This window comes from Mauremys reevesii, unplaced genomic scaffold, assembly GCF_016161935.1.
Source record: "Mauremys reevesii isolate NIE-2019 unplaced genomic scaffold, ASM1616193v1 Contig38, whole genome shotgun sequence".
NCBI classification, from domain to species: Eukaryota; Metazoa; Chordata; order Testudines; family Geoemydidae; genus Mauremys; species Mauremys reevesii.
The window spans coordinates 409,226-431,692 of record NW_024100849.1 but is presented as its reverse complement, the minus strand read 5'-3'; positions in this window follow the sequence as shown (position 1 = coordinate 431,692).

Here is a 22,467-nt window from a genome sequence, read left to right as displayed (position 1 = left end):
GAGCCCCACCCGCAGAGGGGCCATGAAGGCTGGGCCCAGGGGCTGGAACAATGTGAATAGTGGGGTGCTGAGAGCCACTGAACCGAACTGTAACCCTGCATGTGATGGAAACCGCCTCCAGCCAGAAGTGCGGCAGCCCCTAGATCCAGCACCTCTGGCCAGGCACTGCCGACAGGCGCTGTCATCCGCTTCCCTCTCACCTCCTTCCCCCATCCACCCGTCTCTGCCCTCCATGCCCTCCCCTGTGCAACCATCTCTTATCTCCAGACCTCCCACTACCCCTCCTTCCCTCATCCAACCACCAGGCATCACTTCCCATTTCTATTTCTGGGCCAGTGCTGCTGTCAGAGGAGAGCTCTAACCCAGCAGGCTGCTGAAAGGACCCTGAGGCCAGTCATCAGGGCTCGGCTCAGCGCGAAGGCAGGACAATGGCCAGGGACAATATCTATCACGAACATGCCGATGTGGAAGCTGCTCCCCAGCCCAAAGGTAAGCACAGAGGCTGCACGGACCCTGGACTCCTGCTGGCCTCTCCTTGGCTTTGTGGTCTCTGCAGAGCATCCTGGGCAGCGACCGCTTGCTCCACTGACCACGAACCCAGAGCTCAGCCTTGTGCTGGCCAGACAGCACCACGGGCAGTGGGCGAGGGTGCTCGGTCAGTGCTTCCCAGTGCGTTCTCTCCCCTGCCAGTCCCCAGCGGGAGAATGGCACAGGGGGAGATGGGAATCCCCTGCACAGCATCCCAGCCTCCTGCCGGGCAGTGCCGTGCCATGGGCTGGCCATAAAAGCCAGCCAGGCTCCCCCTCCCCAGCTCACTGCCACCATCAGCCTCTCCCAGGAGGAGATCACCAGGTTCGAATCCTCACAGCCCCCATCTCTGGGGACCAGCTCCCTCTCATCCCCCCATTTCACAGTGACACCTCCTTTCCTTACCCTCTGCCCCTTCCCTGCCCGAGCACACGCGTCTAACCGTGAGCAGGGGCAGGGAGATGTAGCTGTGTTAGCAGAGAAGGGGTTTCCCCAGGGCTTGGGGATGGGGAGGGAAGGAAGCCTGTTCCTCCAAGGACAAGGAGCAAATGGAGCTGGAAGTGCTGAGATAAGGACCAGGCTGTTTTCCTAAAGCTCCCAGCACAAGGGGCCCCTCTCAGGGCTTTGGCTGGGTGACTGGGCAACAAAATGGCAAATGAAATTCAATGTTGATTAATGCAAAGTGCGCACATTGGAAAACATAATCCCAACTGTACTTATAACACGATGGGGTCTGAATTAGCTGTTTCCACTCAGAGAGGGATCTTGGAGTCACTGTGGACAGTTCTCTGAAAACCGCCACTCAATATGCAGCGGCTTCAAAAAAGCGAACAGAATGTTCGGACTCATTAAGAAAGGGACAGAAAATATCCTATTGCCTCTATATACATCCATGGTACACCCGCGTCTTGAATACTGCGTGCAGATGTGGTTGCCCCATCTCAAAAAAGATATATTGGAAATGGAAAAGGTTCAGAAAAGGGATTAGGGGTATGGAACGGCTGCCATATGAGGAGAGATTAATAAAACTGGGACTTTTCAGCTTGGAAAAGAGACGACTAAGGGGAGATATGACTGAGATATATAAAATCATGACTGAGGTGGAGAAAGTAGATAAGGAAGTGTTATTTACTCCTTCTCATAACACAAGAACTAGGGGTCACCAAGTGAAGGTTTAAAACAAACAAACAAACAGAAGGAAGTATTTCTTCTCAAAATGCACAGTTAACCTGTGGAACTCCTTGTCAGGGGATATTGTGAAGGCCAGGACCATAACAGAGTTCCTAGATAAATTCATGGAGGATAGGCCCATCATTGGCTATTAGCCAGGATGGGCAGGGATGGGTCCCTAGTCTCTTTGCCAGAAGCTGGGAATGGGCAACTGGGGATGGATTCCCTGTTCTGTTCATTGCACCTGGCACCGGTCACTGTCGGCAGACAGGACACTGGGGTAGATGGACCTTTGGTCTGACCCAGACTGGCCATTCTCACATTCTTATGTTTGGTTGTGCAGGTGTCATCTGAACAAGGGCCTGCTCCGGGGGTTGTTTATCCCCTTTGGTTTCAGTGCAATCCAGATGCCATGTGGCAGCTGTTCTGGATTGAACACATGAAAGGCGCCCAGGAAGGGTCAGGAGACAGGCAGGGAGACGGGGCTGACGGAAGTGGAGGGTGCGGCTGCAGGCAGCGGCAGCTACGCACCGAGCTCAGCTAGGCTCTCTGCTGCGACAAAGGAAAAGCTGGATATGAGTCAGCAGTGTGCCCTTGTTGCCAGGAAGACTAACGGCATTTTGGGCTGTATAAGTAGGAGCATTGCCAGCAGATCGAGGGACGTGATCATTCCCCTCTATTCGGCATTGGTGAGGCCTCATCTTGAGCACTGTGTCCAATTTTAGACCCCACACTACAAGAAGGATGTGGAAAAATTGGAGAGAGTCCAGCGGAGGGCAACAAAAATGATTAGGGGGCTGGAGCACTTGAATTATGAGGAGAGGCTGAGGGAACTGGGATTGTTTAGTCTGCAGAAGATAAGAGTGAGGGGATTTGATAGCTGCTTTCAACTCCTGAAAGGGGGTTCCAAAGGCAGCGGTGTTCACAGAGTCCCGGCGATGCTCTGGAACTGCTCCCCACAAAGCCAGTCAGGACTCTGGGGAGCCTCCTCTCCCATGGAGCAGACTGTCTGCAGGGCAAGAAGCTCACACGGCTTCACCTCCTGGGTCTCTTCTGGGAGCATGTAGCATATGCCCCTTTGTGCGCTTCCCGCGAGTCTGCCCAGGCAGGTGTGAGGAAGTGGGAATGTTCGGCTGTGTGATGTGAATGCTGAGAGGAGTATTGACCTGGGAAGGGTGCAGGGGATTTGTGCTGGGACTGGCTGCACTGGGAAGGAGATACCTGAGACCCCAGGAGGGGGTTGGAGGCCAGGTGACACCTCTGCCTGGGACACTGGACAAGGACAGAGGCTGGGAGGAGCCGGGGAGGCTGAGTGAGAGGCTGGGGGGAGTTTCAGTTTGGGAGCTGGCTGGGAAATGGAGGGGAGCCCTGATGGGGCTTGGGCTTCCCAACGGGGCTGTGGCCTCCATGGGGCCCACAGATGGACCTGACTACAGGGGATCCTGTTGTCTGTACTGGCAAGACCTGTTTTGGACTCTGTTCCTGTCGTCTAAATAAACCTTCTGCTTTACTGGCTGGCTGAGAGTCCTGGTGAATTGCAGGAAGCCGGGGTGCAGGGCCGGACTCCCCACACTCGGTGACAGCAGGGTTCTGGGAAGCCAGAGGGTCCTTCACACCCCCACTTTTCAGTTAGACGTGACTCTTAGCCAGCCAGTAAAACAGAGGTTTAGTTGCTAGGTGACAGAGTGTCTGGTTAGAAACTGAGGCACCCACACAGTATTCAGAGGAAACATTAAGAACAGCCCCATTTTGTCACATCTCTCCCCCCTTCGAGACCGAACTGAGCGAGGTCACTTCAGCCAGTGACCTGGGAAGTTTGAACCCAGCAACGTTTCCATGGGTGCCCCAGCATCTCTCCCATTCCTTGGGGTGAGTTACACCAGGACAGTCCAGTTTCACCCCCTCCCGTGGGTCTGTTGTGCTTGATGGCGCTTGCAGGCTGCATGTGGGAAGGTTCATGAAGCCGGGCCCTTGTGCCACCCCAATAGACCTGGGGTTTAAACTGGGATTGGGTCTTTTCCCAGCGCTCCAGTTTGGAGGCTGCAATTTAGGCTCTCTTGGTTAACAGCCCCCAGCTTGACCTTGGCCACCCTCTGAACAGGTGTGTCTGTTCCACCAGCTTGGCCTCAGCCCCTTGCATTTGACGCCACGTCGGAGGAGAGTGGTCAGTATACACAGTAGCGCTGCCCAAAATGATACAGCTGCAGCTTTCCAGGGCCTGCACCATGGCTGGGCTTTTTTTGAGGCAGCGTGGTTCTGCTTTTGGGGCAGCCGTTTTTGCAGCTCCACTTCGTCACAGATGGATCTAGACTGTTCTGAGTGGTGGCAGATGACAGAACAGGAGCAATGGTCTCAAGTTGCAGTGGGGAGGTTTAGGTTGGATATTAGGAAACCCTATTTCACTAGGAGGGTGGTGAAGCACTGGAATGGGTTCCTACGGAGGTGGTGGAATCTCCTTCCTTAGAGGTTTTTAAGATCAGGATTGATAAAGCCCAGGCTGGGATGATTTAGTTGGGGATTGGTCCTGCTTTGAGCAGGGGGTTGGACTAGATACCTCCTGAGGTCCCATCCAACCCTGATATTCTAGGATTCTATGAAAACATAACGAAAAATGTAGTGTGCACTGGGTGACAGAGCAGCTCCTCCCAGAATCTGTTTCAGGAAAGGCTGAGAACTGTAAACTCAGTACATTAGTGAGAGGCAGCTTCACCCTTTGGTTAGCGTGAGAGAAGCCACTTCTGCAATTTAAGGGGATTATCTGGGCATCTGAGTGTTGTCTGCTGGTTCCAGGAACCACACCCCATGGGGGAGCGGCACAAGGTAATGGCTGAGGCCCAGATCAGACAGGGAGGGGGTGCGGCAGGCTGAGACTTTCAGGGAGAGGAGAATCTGACAGTCTTGCGTCTCCAAGCAGCTGCCGTTCACATTGGGGAGACCAAATCCAGAGCACACCGAGCACACTTCTGTCCACACATAGATCCTGGGTCGAATGCAGCTCTAGTCTTCTCCCTTTAATGTGCAGGGGAGACACAGTCTTCTGGCTTTGCCCTGTGATTCGCCCCTTGGCTGCCTTGCAGGGAGGAGCCCAGCATCCTGGGGATGGGTTATCAGACAGGGATGCTGTAGAAAGGCCCTTCTGAGCACACTGCTGCTGTCAACCCCACTTTTCTCCTGCAAAGAATCATTTCCCCTCATTTATCTGCCTCATTGTATTCATATTTCATAAGTTGTTTAAGGTTCCTTCCGCACTTAGAAATACTCCTTTGGGCCTGGACTTCACAAGCCCTAAACGTCCCTCTCAAGAAATGCTTAGGCAGGGAAATCCTGCTCCCAGATCTTTCTCACAGGACGCCTGCCTGGCACTAGTGTCACTCCTGCTTTAGGGAGGGTCGCTTTTCTCATTCGAGGTCCGGGCGGTTCTGACCTTATTTGGCCTCATTCCGCTGTTGCTGTTAACCACAGTCGGGGAATAGGAGGCTGAGCAGTTATTGGATTTGAGGGGTGGAGTTTCTTCGGTCAATGGCATTTGAGCTGTAACTTTCCATGGATACGTTTCTTCTTCTCCTTCAAGGAAACCCTCCCCAGACATCGGTCCCTTAGCGGCTGGGGCGGGGCATCGTCACTGCTGTCCTTCTCCTCCTGAGTCTGGCCTGGCCACATCCCTCCTTGCTGTGATGCTTCTATGTAAGTTCAACTGCAGCTCCAAACCAACGTGTGCCAACTTCCATACAGGCCAGCTGGCTCGACTAGGCGAGGGCACCTCCATTCAGCCTGCCTGAGCAGGTTGACTGGCGAGGACATATTTCAGCATGTTTCAGTGTGTCCCTCCAAATAAATCTCCTACTCCAGGGAGTTTGAATGGAGCTGTAGATCTTGCCCTGCTGCTTTGATACTGGCATAAAACTTTCTAGAAGTCTAACGATGGCCCAGCACTGGGACAGGTCACGGGGAGGCTGTGGAATCCCCCCATCACAGGAGGTTTTAAGGACAGGTTAGAGCAACCACCTGTCAGGGGATGGGCTGGGTGAACTTCATCCTGCCTGAGCATCACCTCAGGGACTTCCAGATCACATGTGGCAGCACCACATGCTCAACCTCGTCCTGAGGGTAGCTGCTGGGTCCGTTCCTGACCACATATCTGCAGCACAGCCTCAGCCAGGCGTCCTCATGGCACTTTCATTGATATGCCTATGGAGAGCCGGAAGGCCCAGTGGTTCGGGCGCTTGTCCTGGGAGCTCAGACTGCTCTGGGTTTTGTTCCCTGCTCTGCCAAAGAAGTCGTCCCTGCCCTGGAAGACCAGCGAACAGCTGAAAGCAGGGAGCTGGAATGGAGGAAGCTCTTGGAGGAGAGGGGAGACAAGCCCTGTTCCTTAGGGGCAGTGAGTGGCAAAGACTGACTGGTGCCTCCCGTTATGCTGGGGACACGATCTAACTGCGTGACACGCCCCACATGTCTCCTCTGCCCAGCAACCCCGTGCCCAGCCCAGGGCCACCACCACTCCCTCCCTGCCAGAGTTACCTGCAGGGGGCTCCTGTTCTTCTCCGCCCCGGGCCTCCCCCCAGCACATTCGGCTGCTCTCACAGCAGCGGGCCGCAGACGAGCAGGAGGGCGCACGTCTCATGAGGCTGAAGCCGGCGCTCCAGGTCACTGCTGCATGACGCCACGCAGGAGAGCCCGGAGCAGGGCGCGCCCAGCATGCCGGTGTCCCTCCTCGGAGGCTGGCCAAGATTAAAATAAAAAGACGTCATAGAACAGCATCACGCTCCGGGACATGTTCCCTTCTCGCAGCGTGGCTGGTCTCCAGCACTTGGTCCGGTTCAGTCGCTGACCTGCAGGCGTGTGATTTCTAGATCTCCGGGCACAGAGCAAGCTGCAACTTCAGGTTGAGCGTGTGAAGCTCCAAGAATCTCTCTGCAGCCTGACAAACGCCTCGGACGCGTCAGCAAAGGGATCAGACAGTAAGTGCATGGGAGGCTCGCCCGGGGATCCAGTGTCAGTCGGCTCCCCTCCCGCCAGCCTGGAAGCTAGCCTCTCCTGACTACAGGGATGGTGGAGTGCCTGGCATCCTCCTGCTCCTCTCCGCCAGACTTCCCTGCCAGGTGGTCCCGTCCCCGTCTAACGAGCTGCTGCTCTGCGCAGCCTTCCTCTGCCAGCGGGCTCTGTTCCCAGGGATGGGTGGCTGCTCCAGGCTCCCTCCTAGCTCCCTTCCTGGCTTGGTGGCCCAGGCTGGCTGCATCCGCCCCATGCTCCTGCGGGATGCCTAGTGGTCACCATCTTCCGTCAACTTTCACTGTTGCTCCCTTCGGCTCCATAGTTTTTCGCCTTGGCCCCTGTATTGTCAGGGTTGCATTGGCGGGAAAGATGGATGCAGCTCATGAGACACACAGGGCCGAATTCAGACCCTGGTGTAAGCAGGACGTCAGTGGAGCTGCACTCGTGGGTCTCAGGCATTTGCCCCCAGTCCCAGGCACCTCCCCTGTGCAGCTCCAATAATTTGGGTACCTGCCACACAGTCCATTGCACTGGAGGCAGAGCGCCCCTTGTGGCCATCTCCTTTGCAACTATCTGTCTATCTCTGGCACAGGGCTGCACATACAAGCCCGTCGCCAAGTCAGGTTATTCAGCGTCCAGTCAGAAAATGGGCCTGAGACTAAGCCCGGCACAGAACTTCGCCTGAATGCTGGGCTGTTCAAAATCCTGGCCTGGAGCCCCCAGGCCCAGGGCTGAGACCACGGATGTTCTTGCAGCCCCAGCTCTGCCCCATGCTGCAGGACCCACTCACAGCTCACAAGGGGGAGGCGATTGGGAAGAGGTAGTGGGGAGGCTGGGGACAGGGCTAGAAATTCCAGGAGGCTGGGGTCAATTCCCAGCTCTGCAAACTTCCTGTGTGATCTTGTGCACCTCTCCTGCACCTCGAAGTTCCCTGCAGGAAAATCATCCTTTATTCTCCCACCTCGTCTATTCTGACTGCTTGAGCTGTTGAGAGCAGGGACTGTCCTTGTAGGGTGGACCCCTGCTCCGGGGTTTAAGGAGGAGGTTTAAAATGTGGCCCACCTTCAGAGCTGAGCTACAGTTAGGGAAGTGGCTGCAGATGGGGCCTTTGAAAGCTGAGTGCAGGGCCTTATAAAGGCCAGATCAGCCAGGAAGCAGAGAGTCTCTCTCTGTGGTTAGAGAAGAATGGGCCTGGCTGTAGACGTTAAGATAAATTACCTAGGGTGAAGCAGGATGGGAAAAGGCTGAGGGCTGAGAAGCTCCAGCCTAGGAAAGCCAGGCCTGCGGCCTAATCCCAGGGCTAAGAGGTACTGGGGTTTGCAGGGGAGCAACCTAAAGGCCTAGAGCAAAGCAGCAGGTCTGACCCCGTTGCCAGTGGTAGGAAGGCTGACACTGCAGTCTGTCCCCAGGATATGGGCTCGATAGTGACTGAGCAGTATTAGCCATTCTGAGGCAAGTGGGGATAGAAGCGTGGTGGCGGGGTTCCCTGAGAGGAGACCAGTTAGAGTCAAAGAGGCACCAGGTCCAGGGGAGGACATGGGGCTGAGTCGCAGGTGGATCACCAGCCTGCAGAGGCGTCGGACTGGAAAAGGCTAGGATTGTGGAGTAACGGTAGGAGGCACTTGCGCGAAGCGGTGGGAATCGGAGGCCGTTACCTCCTGTCGCTACTGGCGCCTGGCACACAGGGGCCTGCAGGTGCTGCTCTGGCGCGTGCGGTAATCAAGTGTTCTGCATCTCTCCACTGACGTCGCTGTGACTTTGTTCTGGGTCTGCAGCTATTGGATGAGCACAGCAGGCAGGAGTCCGACTGCGGCCAGCTGGGTAGCGTCAGTGCAGCGTGTGGAAATCCAGATCCATCTGGACAACGTCAGTGCATTACGAGCAACGAGTGCAAAGTCACTGCAATAAGTACTAGCTACCCAGTGCTGGCTGAATGCTGTTTCTGCTGGTGCTGAAGAAGATGAACGGAACAGCTCCCAGGCTTACAAGCGCCAGTGCCTTTCTCAGCACCGAGTTCTCTTCGTTACAAAATCACCGTGCACCTGGGCACACGTGTGAGTTAAATTACCGCAGTATCGTTAGCCTAATGGGGGCATCGGCTATCAGGTCTTCTTAGATGCTCCAAACCGTCAGGTCACGGGCAGAAAGTGATCCTGGCATTTCAGCGTGTGGGGCGTTACTTTCAGAACCATCCCTGAGCCAGCGTCCCGACGAAAGTGGTGTAGGAGGTGCCAAAGTGCAAAGACCGAGACCTTCACCACTTATGATCATTTGAAAATTGTTGATACTGAACGGGGAGATCTTCTCCACCTTGGCAGCTAAATTCCCCCTCCTGAATTCCCCCTGCCAGCTCAACTGAACAGTGATCTCCCCTTTCCCATTACAGCTGTGCTGCTCACTGGGACCAGCACCCATGCTCCAGCTTAGGCAGCTGCATTTCAGTGCTGGGCAGTGACCCGTGGTGTCTGCTTTCTGCAGCGCTCTTTGGGATCCATCACGTGGCCACAAAAGTTTCTTATTGTGATGCTGGAGAATCAGTATTCAAGCTCCCTGGGCTTTTGGACAGCTGAAGGAGCAGGGGAAATGCAGCACTAGAAACCCTGAGTTCCCCTGCGTGTGTGCGATACCTGGCCTCTACTCCTAGGTGATGTGCTGACAAAGCTCCCCAGGGCTGGAGGGTTTCACGGTGGGAACCTCTATTACTTTTCACAAAGAAAAGGAGTCGTGGGATGGGGGCCAGGTTCACGCTCTCCTTGGGATTGCGTGCGCTCTCCTTGGTCAGGCTGGGCGCGGGGGCTGTGGGGCCGGGGGCATGGCCGGGCCAGCTGCAGTCGGTGCAGTGACCTCAGGGCCGTGGGTGGGGCCCATAAGCAGAGACAGCCAGGGAGTTGTGGCTGGCCCCCACTTCCTCTCTCCCCATTCTGCGTTCCCCATCTCGAGGGTGCCTGGGATGTGCTGGCTGCCACCTGCAGTTCTGGGCACTGGGATCCGAGTTGCTGCTCAGCGTTTGGGCCACACACGGCTTTGGCTCTTTGCTGGCCTGTCAGGCGCAGGGCAGGTGCTACCCCGGCCGTCAAGCCCTAACCGTTACCATGGCCACAAGAGCTGTGGAGGCCTCGGGGAGCCGAAGTGCCGTCGCTTCACCAGCGTCACTGCTGGGTGTCTTGGTCCCCCTGCCAGCAGCAGAGTCCACAAGTGAACTGAGCTCAGGAATTGGCTGTGGTTCTCCGCGGAGCGTTAACACTCCTGATCACTGGTTCTGGGCGGAGAATCAGCCAGACAACTGGCATCCAGGAGACGGAAGGCAGAAGACTGTGTTGAACACGCGCAAAGAGCTGAATGGGTGGAATGATGCCAGCACTCTGCCTTCTAGGTGGTTGTAAGCAGGCCATGGACAGGCTGGGCTGTGACATGCAGGTCCCAGCACCTCAGAAAGCGCCTTAATTTCCAAGCTATGCAGCATGTTTCAGCCACCTGCCGATGAGAGCCCTGTGCAGGGTGGGAGCCATGGGATGTGCATCACAGGGCGCTTTATCTTGCTGTGATATTTCTGGCTGTAGCAGAGGCTGCCCATATGCCGCTCTCAGTGTTGACACAGCTCTGTAATTTAACTATGTTTCCAAGGTCTGCTCCACTCTGGATCATTGGAGTTATTGTTTCATAATCACCCAATAAATGATTTGCTTGACTTGAATTTCTAATTTTTGCACCTTTTGATCAGATGTTATGATGTTGTCAGAACCATCTGATATATCCTTTAAAATGTCAATTGTATGTGCTAAGCAAAGGGGTCTCAAAAAATATGTGTTTGGGCCACCGAGGAGATAAATTCAGGCTCAGCTGGGAGACCGGCTTCAACAGCCTGTTTCAGAATTCTCCTATCCCCCTGCCTCGCTGTGCCATGCCATCAAACATATCTGTCCCTTCCAACCCAACAGGTGCAGTCCCTCCCAAAACTGTCACGTCCTTGGAAGGGCCCAATCGGATGCTCATTTGCCTGCATCTCAGGCTGCTCTTCCTTCAAAGCCGTTGGAATATTTATTTCCAAGGGCATTTTATTGCTGTGAAAGATGACCAGCTCTGAGAGACTGATGTCTTCAGCCAAATGTAACTCCAACCCGATGGACCTCTATCAACACCCCGCCCTCCTCTGTGGGGATGGGGTGGCTCCATCTCTGAGACCCCTCAGTTCTTAACCAATAAGCTACTAAGCTCTGAGATGACAGACAGGGGGTCAGAGTTCTTTAAAATACTCACATATTTTTGCTATTGTGTCACATATTAAAGTAAAACAGAACAGCAGAGTGAGAGTAGACAGCACAGGTACCCAAAACTGCCCAATAAACAAGAGAATTGCCCATTTCAGATTTACTTCACAGAAAGGAAAAAGTTATTCGATTGGGCTGACCCTCCAACCCAGCTATGCAGAACCTGCCCAGAACCTGCCCCAACAGCCAGAAGGCCATTTAAAGAAAGCTTCCCATGATTTTTGAAAGACAGTGTCATGACACACACTTCTTGAAGGCTGCAACGCTCCAGGCCAGGCTGCAATTAGATGGGGAAAAGAATCCTGAGCTGGGTTTTATACGCTGGAGGTCTGACTCTGAAAGTCTTTCATACACACCTGGGAGTAACTCAAGCCAATGGGAATGAGACTGAGTGTGAGAACAGAACCCAGCCCTTGCTTTTCAAACAGCAATAGCTCAGTTCCAAAGCCAGCATGACTGTGTGTCTTGACAGCAGAGTGAGTCTTATGCATCCCTGGGAAATTCTTGCTTCCTTGAGGATTTTGAGTCGGGTGACGATATTTCCCGGATAAAAGAATGTTATTGTCTCAGTGGAGAATCAAAGCCACTTTCTGAGCTCAGTTCTGCTGCACAGATTCTATTTGTGAGCAGAGGGACCAAGATCCCCAGAAACATTGTGGCAAAACGTTCTTCCCCCTTTATCTGCCCATTGCAGGGAGTTCGCTTTCAGGATGAAATTCAATGAAAAGTGCAAATCCAAAGGTCATGCACTTGGGGACTGACAACAACATTGTCCCCATCTTCTCCAATTTGACTAATAATTCCCCTCATGTTGGAACTGTTTCAAATGCCACTGAAATCCAGATAGATGAGATCTGCTGCATTTCCTTTTGTCTAAAAATCACTTATAAATCTCAAAGAAAGAGATCAGGTTGGTTTGCTTCCATCTACCTTTTAATAAAAACCGTGTTGTATTTTATCCCAATTACTATTTACTTCTGTCTTTCAGAATTTGTTCCTAAAACCATGTATCCAAGGTGAGGTCAGACTAACAGGCCTGTAGTTTTCCTGGCAGTCGCTTTTCCCCATTTCTTGAAATCTCCACCTCATCCTCCATGTTTGGCAGTTCCACTCCTTCGCCTTCCTTCTTTCCTTTGTGTTTATATGGCTAAGAGAACTTCTTTACTATTGGTTTAATTTCCTTTTACAAGGTCAATGTGTGGCTATTGACAGTTCACGTTGTCCCTGCACTTTCTGACCTCAGAGGTGGCTTTCGTGCTGATCCATCCCATCTTCCATTCCTTGTAGGATTTCTGCTTTAAACTTAATCACCTGTGTGAAGACGACTTCTTCATCCAGCCTGGTCCTCAACCCTTCCCTAGGAAGTTTTCCCCTTGCGGATGCGGGCGTCAGAGAGCTTCTGCAACTGGGACTGAAAGCTAATTCCAAGCCTCCCAGCACCAGATCCTTGGGTTCTTCCAGCTCAGTCCATTCCCCTCGTTAATTGCCTTAATATTTTAAAGTTTCCCTTTTGAAATCAAGGCCCCTAGCTGCAGACTAGTTTTGTTTATCCCTCCATTTAGTTGAGTGAAGTAGCTCCACGATCACGCAGGAAAGCCGCTCAGAGGGGGCAAGTGGGGTAATTGCTGAGACCCCAGGATCACCCCATGAGGCCCCCACGAGAATGGCCCAGCCCCAGCCCGACCCGACCCGGCTCACCCATCTCCGGACCCACAGCGCATCCAGGAGCTTCTGGACAGCTGCCTGGCGTGGCTCGGCGCGGCCCCGAGGCTCACCCGCTCAGAGCCACGTGGTCAGGGGCGGAGGCTGCGAGCTCAGCGGGGCCTGAGTTCCCTCCGCTCGGCCTGGATCTACTTGGCCCCACCCCATTACCACGTGGCTGTGGCGGGAGTGTGGCAGCTCAGGCTTGCCGCGAACCACACTCTGCGCTGTCGAGGAGCTCCTGGATACACTGAGGCTCCGGGTGAGGGGGAGCCAGGAAGTAAGGGCCGGGGCCAGGGAGTTAGCTAAGGGGCAGGAGTCCCAGAGACAGTCAGGGGACAGGGGAGGGGCCCAGAGAGTGGGCGGTCGGGGACAGGGAATGCCAGGGGTTGGATCATGTGGGGCGTTCCGAGGGTCTGTCAGGACTCAGCGGGGTGGATGAGTCGGGGCAGTCAGGGGACAGGGAGCAGGGTGGGGTCCCAGGGTGGTGGTTTGGGGTGGGGTCTCTGGGGACGGTGGGGACAAAGGAGCAGGATGGGTTGGGGATTCTGGTAAGGGGCGGGCAGCGATGGGGGCAGGAAGTGGGTGGAGGTCGGATGAGGGGCAGGGCCAGGCTGTCTGGGAGGCACAGCCTTCCCACGCTAAAGCTCATTCCCAGCAGTTTGAGGTTTGCAGAAGAGCCAAGCTGTTAGCTTTTCCACTAGAGCTCCCCATCTCCTTTCACTTCTCAAATGCACAAATTACAGTCTGTATGTAATTTCAGTGCCACAGGAGATTCATGTCAGGAGGAGCTTCCTTTAAAATTAGCCACTGGGGTAGGGATCGCATGAGGAAGAGCAATATCCTTCCCAGCTACTACCAGAAGCGACCCTCCACTTCCTCATTCCCTGAGGCTTCAGAGGGGTTAATTCAGTAGTTCTCAAACTTTTGTCCTGGTGACCCTTTCACATAGCAAACCTCTGATGCGACCCCCTTATAAATTAAAAACACTTTTTATATATTTAACACTATTATAAATGCTGGAGGCAAGCGGGGATTTGACATGGGGCCTGACAGCTCGTGACCCCAGTAATAACCTTGTGACCCCTGGGAGTCCTGACCCCCAGTTGAGAACCCCCTAGGTTAATTTAATTTTAGCACCCTGTGTCCATTCCACAGGCATGTGCTATTTTGAGCATTTCAGTGACATTCACAACATAGGCTCATCCAGATTCTGGAACAAGCTCAAATGCTCAGTTCATGGAGTATGTACATAGTCTATACTAAAGACAAACCCCAGAGTAACCGTCTCAGTTTGTAGGAGGACCCCATGGAGCCAGTCTCTAGAAACAGATAAATGCATGGAGTTAAGTCCATTAATGGCTATTAGCCAGGATGGAGTGAGAATGGTGTCCCTAGCCTCTGTTTGTCAGAGGATGGAGGTGGATGGCAGGAGAGAGATCATGATCGTTACCTGTTAGGTTCACTCCTCTGGGGCACTTGGCATTATGCCATTGTCGGTAGACAGGATACTGGGCTGGATGGACCTTTGGTTTGACCCAGTCTGGCTGTTCTTATGTTTCTAAGCTAAATGAACCCAAAGTTATGGAGACAGATATGAGTCAAGGAAGCCAGCAGAGTATCAAACCTGGAAAAATCTCTGCCTGGATGGGCTCAGGCGTTTGGTCACAAGCTGAGGTGGTTCAAAAGTTTTGGATTTTTTTAAGCAGAATTTTTTATTGTTTCTTTAAACAATCCAAACACAGCAAGCAGCAGATATTTGTACACACTTCAAACCCCAAACCATAGTCAGGTTTGGCAGACTAATTTCAGCTTTTCAATTAAAAAAACACAACAAATTTTGAAGAAAGCAGACATTGTCCGTGCTTTTAAAACCCTAGTTTTCGATCCAGAAAAAGTTTTGATGGAAAATATTTGTCAACCCTTTTAATGAGCTTTAGTACCTTTTAGCTCTAGCTGATGCTGAGAACCAGTGATACCTTGTAAGAAGTTTTCTCAAACCTGGGTTTGTGCCGAGATGCAGAAGGTTTATTTTCCCAGGGCTGCCTGTGGAGTGCGGAGCAAGTGGGGCAATTTGTGCTGGAGCCCATGGTAAACCACGAAATATAGTATTGTATAGTATTGCAAACTTTTTTTTTTTTTTTATGGAAGAGGCCCCTGAAATTGCTTTGCCCCAGGCCCCTGAATCCTGTGGGTGGCCTGGTTTAGAGTGAGAGAAGCCACTTCTGCAATGTAAAGGGGATTATCTGGGCATCTGAGTGTTGTCTGCTGGTTCAGGAACCACACCCCATGGGGCGGCGCGAGCTAATGGCTGAGGCCAGATCAGACGGGGAGGGTGCGGCAGGCTGAGACTTTCAGGAGAGGAGAATCTGACAGTCTTGCGTCTCAAGCAGCTGCCGTTCACCCTGGGGAGACCAAATCCAGAGCACATCGAGCACACTTACTTCTGTCCACACATAGATCCTGGCTCGAATGCGGCTCCAGTCTTCTCCCTTTAATGTGCAGGAGGCGTAAGCCTGGTCTACACTAGGCATTTAAACCAGTTTAGGAGCATAAAACCGATTTAACATCACACCCATCCACACTGAGAGGCCCTTTATATCGGTATAAAGAGGCTCTTTAAACCGTTTCTGTACTCCTCCCTAACGAGAGAGTAGCGCTATGTCGGTATTACCATATCGGATTAGGGTTAGTGTGGCCGCCAGATCGATGGTATTGGCCTCCGGGCGGTATCCCACAGTGCACCACTGACTGCTCTGGACAGCAATCTGAACTCAGATGCAGTGGCCAGGTAGACAGGAAAAGCCCGCGAACTTTGAATATTTCCTGTTTGCCCAGCGTGGAGCTCGATCAGCACAGTGGCGATGCAGTTAAAATCAAAATAAAGAAAGAGCTCCGCATGGATGATGCGGATGTTGATTGCTGTAAGGGCGACAAATCTGTTCTATCAGCGCTCCAGTACAGAAGAGCGAAATTCAAAATCATTTTAAAAAATCTCCAGACAGGCGCCATAGCAGGGCTCAGCGCACTGCTGCGTGACAAAGCGTAATGGAAAGCCAAAGAGAATCAAATGGGCGCTCATGGACTGGAGGACTCAAGCTATCCACAGTTCCTGCAGTCTCCGAAAAGTATTTGCATTCTTGGCTGAGCTCAAATACTTCTAGGGTCAAACACAATGTCGCGGTGGGTCAGGGCATGGCTCGGCAATCTATGCACCCCACCCACCCCAGAAGTGAAAGGAAAACAATCCTCTCTTGACTCTTTTACATGTCACCCTATCTCTACTGAATGCTGCAGATAGACCACGATGCTGCAGCACTCCGCGCTCAATATCCTAGATTCCCCCACCGCCATGGGTGGCTGATGGTACAAAATGACTGGTACCCGTCCTATCATCAGTCTATTGGCACATGGGGCAGTGCAAGGATTGGTAACCATGCTGATTAGCATTGGTAAGGTCAATCAAGGGCATCTGGTCCTAATTTTCCTGGTAGATGGTACAGTATGACTGATAACCATCGTCATCATAGCAACAGGGGCTGAGATCCATCAGCCCCACCCTTCATGTGTAAAGAAAGATTCAATTGCCCCTGGACTAGCAGAGGGATGCTGGGCTCCTCTCCTCCACACTCCCTTACTGTCCTGTCTGGACTATCATAGCAGCTGGAGGCTGCCTTCCACTCATTTCTCACTAACAAGTCACTGTGTCTTCTTCCTTCATTCTTTGTTACTTCATCACACAAGTGGGGGGACAATGCTGGTAGCCCAGGAAGGCTGGGGAAGAACGGAATCAACAGGTGGGGTTGTTGCAGGAGCACCCCTGTGAATGGCATACAGCTCATAATTTCTGCTGGATCTGACACAGAGCAGCTGTGCTCTCTGGTTCTATGATACAGTAGTTCTCTGGTACACTTGCCCAAATTCTAGACAGGACTGATTCTATTTTTAGATGCCAAAAGAAGGGATTGACTCAGGAGTCATTCCCAATTTAACTTTTAGCCCCTGGCTAAGAGCAGCCAGGGCACTTATAACAGCAACAGATGGTGCAGTGCAAAGGACTAGTAACCATGATCATCTTTTTACCAATTTATGGATTGGTAGATGGTACCAGTACAGCTGGTAACCATCTCTGCTGTCATGCAAAGCAAAGCATGCTGCTGTGTAGCGCTGCTGAATCGCCTCTGTCAGCGGCATCTAGTACACATATGGTGCCAGTGACAAAGGCAAAAAGGAGACAGGCTCCATGATTGCCATGCTATGGCATCTGCCAGGGCAATCCAGGGAAAAAAGCTGTGAAATGCTTGTCTGCGTTGCTTTCCCAGAGAAAGGAGTGACTGGCGACATTTACCCAGAACCACCGACAATGATTTTGCCCCATCAGGCACTGGGATCTCAACCCAGAAAGTCAAGGGGCGGGAGGCTGCGGGAACTATGGGATAGCTACGGAATAGCTACCCACAGTGAAATGCTCCAGAAATCGACGCTAGCCTTGGACCGTGGACGCACACCACCGATTTAATGTATGTTTAGTGTGGCCGTGAGCACTCGATTTTATACAATCTGTTTTACAAAACCGGTTTATGCAAATTCGGAATAGTCCCGTAGTGTGAACGTACCCGTAGTCTTAGGGCTTTGCCCTGTGATTCGCCCTTGGCTGCCTTGCAGGAGGAGCCCAGCATCCTGGGGATGGGTTATCAGACAGGGATGCTGTGAAAGGCCCTTCTGAGCATGGGCGGCAGGTTATCTCCCTTAATGTGCGGTGCTCGGGCTCCAGGAATACTCAGATCTGGGTGCCCTGCTCAGCAATATTTGGAGCAGGGTCTCTTCCTGGCCTGCCTGGAATCGGGCCCCGGCCCCGTGGGCCTCCCCACACCGCCGCCTCCTGCCTGGAGCAGGTCTCAGCCCCTGCCTGCCACCCCTCCCCTGCGTGTCCCCCCCTGGCTCGCCACGTCCCTGCCTGACAGGCAGCAAAAGCAGCGCGTGCCTCTCCCCTGCCTGCTCTGTGCTGCTGGAGATCGGCTCCCGGCAGAACTGCATCTGCTGCCCCAGGGTCTAGCGCCTGCTCTCCAATAATGGCAAGGCAGGCTGCCCTTACCTGCCCTTCCGCCCTTGCCTGAGCCTCCCCAACGCCCCAAACCCTCATCCCCAGCCCAGAGCCCTCATCCCCCGCACCTAATCCTCAACCCCAGCCAGAGCCCTCATCCCCGCACCTAATCCTCATCCCCAGCCAGAGCCCTCATCCCCCGCACCTAATCCTCAGACCCAGCCAGAGCCCTCATCGCCCCGCACCCTAAGCCACAGCCCCAGCCAGATCCATCAACCCCCGCACCTAATCCTCAACCCCAGCCCAGAGCCCTCAGCCCCGCACCTAATCCTCATCCCCAGCCAGAGCCCTCATCCCCGCACCTAATCCTCAGCCCCAGCCCAGAGCCCTCAGCCCCGCACCCTAATCCTCAACCCCAGCCCAGAGCCCTCATCCCCCGCACCTAATCCTCATCCCCAGCCAGAGCCCTCATCCCCGCATCCTAATCCTCATCCCCAGCCCTGAGCCCTCATCCCCCACACCTAATCCTCATCCCCAGCCAGAACCCTCATCCCCGCACCCTAATCCTCAGCCCCGGCCAGAGCCCTCATCCCCCACCCTGATCCTCAGCCCCAGCCAGATCCCTCATCCCCACACCCCTAATCCTCAGCCCCAGCCAGAGCCCTCATCCCCGCACCTAATCCTCATCCCCAGCCAGAGCCCTCATCCCCGCACCCTAATCCTCAGCCCCAGCCAGAGCCCTCATCCCCGCACCTAATCCTCAGCCCCAGCCAGAGCCCTCAGCCCCCGCACCCTAATCCTCAACCCCAGCCAGAGCCCTCACCCCCGCACCTAATCCTCAGCCCCAGCCCTGAGTCCCCTGCTGCATGAACCCCTCATCCTCAGCCCCACAGCCCTCACCCCTGCACTCCCTCCTACCCCAAATTCCCTCCCAGAGCCTGCCTCCTCACCCCTTCCTATGCCCCCACCCCAGCCCAGAGCCTGCACCCTCACCTCCTGCACACCCACCCCTGTCCCAGCACGGGCCTGCACCCAGCACCCAAACTCCATCCCAAAGCCTGCACCCTGCACCCTCCTGCAACCTAATCCCAGCCCAGGATCTGCACCCCAGACCTCCACCCCAGAAACCCCTCCCAGAGCCTTAGGCAGGTGGGGCAGAGTTTGGGAGGCGGGTTGGGTGGCAGTTCTGTGCACCACCAAAATTTCTACAAACTTGCCACCCATGCTTCTGAGCACACTGCTGCTGTCAGCCCCACTTTTCTCCTGCCCAGAATCATTTTCCCCTCATTTCACTGCCTCGTTGTATTCATATTTCATAAGTTGTTTCAGGTTCCTTTTCTCATTTAAAAATATTCCTTTGGGCCTGGACTTCACAAGCCCTAAAAGTCCCTCTCAAGAAATGCTTAGGCAGGGCGGAAATCCTGCTCCCAGATCTCTCTCACAGGACGCCTGCCTGGCACTAGAGTCACTCCTGATTTAGGGAGGGTCGCTTTTCACATTCGAGTTCAGGTCAGTTCTGACCTTATTTGGCCTCATTCCGCTGTTGCTGTTAACCACAGTCAGGGAATAGGAGGCTGAACAGTTACTGGATTTGGGGGGTGGAGTTTCCTCGGTCAGTGGCATTTGAGCTGTAACTTTCCATGGATACGTTTCTTCTTCTCCTTCAAGGAAACCCTCATAAAGACATCGGTCCCTTGGCGGCACAGGGTGCGGGGCATCGTCACTGCTGTCCTTCTCCTCCTGGGTCTGGCCCTGGCCACGTCCCTCCTTGCTGTGACGCTTCTATGTAAGTTCAACTGCAGCTCCAAGCCCAACGTTTGCCAACTTCCATACAGGCCAGCTGGCTCGACTAGGCGGGGGAGGGGAACATATTTCAGCAGAATATAGACAACGTTTCCACTCTGTCCCTCCAAATAAATCTCCTGCTCCAGGGAGTTCGAATGGAGCTGTAAGATCCTGCCCTGCTGGTTTGATACTAGCACAGACTTTCTAAGTCTAACGATGGCCCAGCACTGGCACAGGTCACCTGGGGAGGCTGTGGAACCCCCATCACGGGAGGTTTTTCAGGACAGGTTAGACAACCACCTGTCAGGGATGGGCTGGGTGAACTTCATCCTGCCTGAGCATCACCTCAGGACTTCAGATCACATGTGGCAGCCCCACATGCTCAACCTGCACCCTGAGGGTCACGCTGGGTCCGTTCCTGACCACTTATCACCAGCACGAGCCTCAGCCCCAGGCGTCCTCATGGCACCATTGAAATGCCCTGTGGAGAGACTGGACGGCCCAGTGGTTCGGGCGCTTGTCTGGGGCTCAGACTGCTGGGTTTAATTCCCTGCTCTGCCAAAGAGTCCCTGCCCTGGACCCAGCAAACAGCTGAAAACAGGGAGCTGGAGCGGAGAGCTCTTGGAGGAGAGGGGAGACAAGCCCCTGTTCCTTAGGGGCAGTGAGTGGCAAAGACGACTGGTGCCACCATCTAAAGGGGAGGACACGTGACCGCCCCACGTGTCTCCTCTGCCCAGCGACCCCCGTGCCCAGCCCAGGGCCACCATGCACTCCCTGCCCTGCCAGAGTTACCTGCGGGGGGCTCTGTCCTTCTCCCGCCGCGCCTCCCCCTCCCCGCAGCACATTCGGCCAGTCTCCCTGGCAGCTCTGTGCAATGCAGCAGCTGCCTGAAAGCCCGTCAGGGGGTGCGGCGCTGGGTCACCCCCACCAGGGCCCTGCTGTTGGGGACAGGGGCTGAGTGAGCCGGAAACGTGCCAGGGGGCCAGGGGACTCCAGCTTGCTTGACCCCCATCCCTGGTAGCTTGGCCTTGATGGGGTAGCCCCTGCCACCTCCCCACCAGGCTCTCTCAGGCAGCCGCTGTGCTCCACAGAGCAGAGACCCTGAGCGGCCGACATGAGAAGTGGCTGGTCCTGCCCCCTCCACTCCCTGCCCGGGCCCGGCTGTCGGGGATGGGGCCGAGCGTGCCAGGAGTCAGCGTCAGTGGGAGAAGGACACAGCCCCTCTTCCTCCTCCCCCACCCCCCGGCATGCCAAGCAGAAATCTGGGGGGCGCTTCACCCTGCACACACCCCCTATGCGTCGCCTCTGGCGAGTGGGTTCTTGAGAGTTTGCTGGTTTGCGGTGTTCAGTTTGCAGAGGCTGGTACGGGCCGTGCGCTGAGAGATGCAGAGCCTGTGATCACATCAGATCGGGCGAGGGCTTCCTGGTTAGGGGACCTACAAAGGCAGCCAAGCTGTGGGAAAGAAGCCAGCAAACAACTGGGAACAGGGGTTAGCGTGCGGGATTGTAAGGAGAGTTTGGGGAGGCGGTGACATTCTGTTTTTGTGTGGTGTGGGGTTTTGTCTCTCCTTGACAGGTGCTTAGGCAGGAAGGGTGTGACAGACACAGAGGCAGCAGTGGTAGTGACCCAAGCAATGGAAGAGACAGTGAAGATGACCAGATGTGGAAGCTGCGGGATGTACATGTTCCTGGTGCAGGTACCTGAAAAGAGCTTGTTTGTATGAAGCGCTGCCTGAGAGAGCTGATGGAAGAGAAGAGCCGAGGTTTGGAGATGCAGGTGGAAACTATGGTTGAGTTTTGAAGGGATTCAAGCAGATGATGGAGGAAGGTGAGAGGAGGCTGAAGGAAAACTTAGGACTGGCAGATCCAAGCTGGACTGGAGAACGCGGCAGGGAGACTGCTGGGTGAGTAAAGTGGCCAGTGGAAACGTGATGATGAGAACCGGGCAGAGGAAAAGACCAGCTAGTTAAGGAGAAGTAGAGCTCAGGAATAGGTTTGCTGAGTTGGAAAGTGAAGAAGGCTGCAGCAGGGAGTAGCAGAAGGTGGGAGGGCAGGGAGAAGAGAAGAGCAGCTAGTCCTACAAGAAGAGGGGAAGAGTCAATGTACGTACCCAGAGTTCAGAGCCCCAGGGGGACAGAGGATGACTTGCAGTAGATTGCAAGGGAGAACAAAATACAAGGAGACTTGCATTCAGAAGGAACAGGAGGAAGGCTGGAGAATGGCACCAACACCAGGAAGAGGCAGGTCTACAGACTGGTGACTCCTTACTAAGAGGAATGGACAGGCCTGGCACCCGAGCCTGTACAGAGAATAGAAGGATGAGCTGTCTGCAGGGAGCTAAGTTATGGGATGTGGACCTGAGGCTGAAGAGGATCCTAATGGGAGCAGGAAGGAATCCACTGATTGTCCTTCACATGGGAACAAACGATACTGCTAGATTCTTGCTGGAATGGATCAGGGGAGATGATGCCAGGCTGGGGAAGACACTTAAAGAAATGGTGGCTCAGGTGATCTTCAATGGGATACTACCTGTCCCTAGACAAAAACGGAGAAAGGAACAGCAGAGGGAAGGAATATGGACATCAAGAGGAAAGACAGTTCCCAAACCAATGATGCTAACACTCAAGTAGTAGGTGATACTGGCAGTAGCATGACTGTGCCTAATCGCGAGAGGAGCCCTGTCAATTCCGAGCGGAAACAACTAAGGTGTCTATGCACCAATGCAAGAAGCCTGGGGGACAAAATGGAGGAACTGGTGCAGGAAGTGAAACCAGATGTTACAGGGATAACAGAAACATGGTGGAATAGTAGCCAGGACTGGAGTACAGACAATGGAGAGTATGTGCTGTTCAGGAAAGACAGAAATGAAGGCAAAGGTGGTGCAATAGCGTTGTATATTGATGAGGAGATAGACTGACTGTAAAGAGATTAAAAGTGCTACAATGGATAAATGAGAGACTGTTTGAGTCAAAATCACTT